General features: G+C 47.7%; 1 long non-coding RNA gene across 1 annotated transcript in view; it reads left to right on the top strand.

The window, feature by feature from the left end:
* The first annotated feature begins 247 nt into the window (after positions 1-247).
* Positions 248-2,777, top strand: part of LOC109528925 (uncharacterized) — a 5,686-nt gene continuing 3,156 nt past the window's right edge. The window contains exon 1 of the long non-coding RNA XR_002170750.1: positions 248-582. This is a non-coding gene — a long non-coding RNA (uncharacterized LOC109528925). The remainder of the gene's footprint in view (positions 583-2,777) is intronic.

Here is a 2,777-nt window from a genome sequence, read left to right as displayed (position 1 = left end):
CGGTTCGCAAATTCACCAATTAGAGGAAACTCGATCCTTAGCCATTTGCAGTGAAAAAAAAAAAATCTAATCGCAGAAACTGCACATTTTTTGGGGCTCTTTGTGCAGAACGGAACGCCACCGAGATGTTGGCAAAGCCCCCGGCTTAGCGGAAAGTAGTAATCTATGTCAAGGAAGTACAGCCAAATTGTTGTTAACGCCACAAAAGGTACTCAAAAACACTCTGGGCAACAAAAGCGTCATTTATTTTTGTAGTTTTGGATTCTCTGATCATGTCCCTCCCGCTTTCCAAACATCCCCTCTCACAGTTCAGGTTTCCCTTGCCGTCGTCATTCCAGCTGTCTCCAGTCTGCGTTTATCCAGTCGGGCCTCGTCTCCACTACCCATGCGGTCCCCGCAGACTCTGACCTCAGCTCTCCTGGCGGGCGTGATTAGACGCTATGCGGGGGGTTTATGACTTTATGGGCGGGGTGGGGGGGGTCTCGTCTCATCGCACATCAAGATGCTGGAATAACAAGTCATTGGGAATGACCCACCAGTGCTGGTAGAAGAGCTGTTCTACTTTCGTGCACATGTTGCAAGGTGAGAGGAAGCTCCCGCTTGACTTTTGCCCGAGGGAGTGCGGATCGGAAATGGAAGGGGTTATCTGTGGGAATGTGGGGGAATCCCAGACATGGCTTTTAGGAAACAGGAAGGGCGTCCTCAAGCCTTGCAGGTGGGACGAATGAAATGACCGACATGAGAGAGGTTTGCTCGATTTGGTTCAAAACGGAAATTCTGGCTAAAATCGGGGCCACTTTTCTCTCGTCGTGTGAGAACGCCACTCCGCCTATTAAATCGAGACAACAAGGCGTCTTCCGTCTCCAGCAGGTGTAGCGGTGCTTCCTTTTGGAAATTCCCCAACACGCCCAGAGGTGAACACTGCATCATTCATGTATGGTTTTATTCCACTCTTTCCTGCAAGGCTTTGCCTGAATCTTTTGAAGCTCACGGAATATATGTCTGAACATGGTTTGCGTGACTTTAGAGGCATGTTTTCCCTCATTCAAACTCCGAATTCTATGACAGATAATGCTCTGTTAACTCATTCAGTACCAGCCGATTCGGGACCAAGTCTGAAAAGACGTTTAAAAACGTCTTTGGGAGTGAATGAGTTAAATAACCGGCTTCCCAACTAATTTTTAATCGGTAGGGCCCGAGCAGGCTGGTGTCAAGGCCCTTTTTGAAATTGCTTTGTTTCTCTGTCGTTATTACTCCGAGTCGAAATAAATCATGGAACTTGGGGAAAATTTAGCCTCCCGAAGCCAGTGGCACAGAGTACATTTGTCAGGCGTGTCTATCATGTGTAGACGCCCCCAGAAAAGTACATTTCAAGTTGCTTTGAAGCGGCGATTTTATTGTCATGTTGGCCCCTTCGAGGGGTCTTTCCAATACGAACCCGATTTTTATCCTGTGATATTTGAACCGAGTACACTAAGTTTTTCATCAGCGAGTGTGGCGGAAGCACGGCAACAATGTGTGGTGACTAATTAATTAAAATAAAAATAAAAAATAAAAAATTTGGACATGTCTACCAAGATTAGACCCACTAAAGAGTGTCTCGAAGCCATGCCCGAAAAACCGATACGGTAATCACCCAAAAATGGATGCTTCAAAGCAAAATGGCAATTGCCATTTCAAGCAATCTTGCCCTTGAGATTTTGAATCAAATTTGAACCGTGCATACGAGACAGACAGAGAAGACCGCACCACCAAGAGCTTCATCGGCGCCCCCTACCGCAACAACATTCCTTCTTAAAGCCGCCCGCCGCTTTAATTAAAGCTCGTGATCATAATCACGCAGAGACAACATTTGCAACACTTAACCAAACCTAACTGTCAATTTGCTAACGACACCGTTAAAGCGTCAGTCCTCCCTAAGTCCTTCCGGAAAGCTTCAATGTGATGTTCGTCCTTGCTCTTATGAGGCCGCTGCGCCCGCTCATCTCCATCTTGGCTCCAGCGGCGCCCATAACGGGCGACGCGTGCACGCTAGGAGTCAATGAGTAATAGAGTAATGAAACGGAGCACATCCGTGTCAAGTGGCTCTCCTCAAACGGACAGACCGACTGTTATTATCTGCTCCGAGATCCCGAGGCGAGAGACGCCAATTACACAGCACGCAATCCTCCAAACCAGTGGCCAGGAAAGAAAACTGACCGCGAGTGTGTGAAATTGACACAAAAACAATCCCAGCCTTATGTCAAATCAAACGGGAACACGCTCGCCATTTCACACAGTGTAGGCAGTGTTATTTGGCGCGCTTTGCCGCGGGCAAGTGTTAAGATGTGGCGTCTACGCATTGCCGCCGTTTGGGATCCGAGCCAAAACCATCTGGAGAAATGAATTTACAAAAAGTCACGCTTTCTCAGCTTTTGAGCGAGTTGTTGTTTTCATCATTTAAAACCGGCCGTGGCGTAACCCCGCCCTCTGTCAAAGTCACCTGGGAGATTCAAGCTCGCCATCAGCCTGAAGGATGGAAAGTGATCCAGAAGGTGGATTGGAAAGATGATTGAACAAAACTGTGGTTTGTCGATTGCGCAACTCCATTTTGACCGCTCAGTGTAAATTTGGACAAGCTGCCGCGACGTTACGACCGTGTAAATTCCGCATTTCTCTCTCCCATAGATCACGATCATTCCGAAGTCCAGTCTTTCATTCAAAAAAACCTCCATGCAACCTTTAAGTCTTTGAACCCCAACACCCACTGATTCGTCACAGCCGTCATGACCCCCCCC

Source organism: Hippocampus comes, unplaced genomic scaffold, assembly GCF_001891065.2.
Source record: "Hippocampus comes isolate QL1 unplaced genomic scaffold, H_comes_QL1_v1.1 scaffold953, whole genome shotgun sequence".
In the NCBI taxonomy this organism is placed as follows: Eukaryota; Metazoa; Chordata; class Actinopteri; order Syngnathiformes; family Syngnathidae; genus Hippocampus; species Hippocampus comes.
The sequence above is the reverse complement of the archived record's forward strand: the minus strand, read 5'-3'. Positions and strand labels throughout refer to the sequence as shown.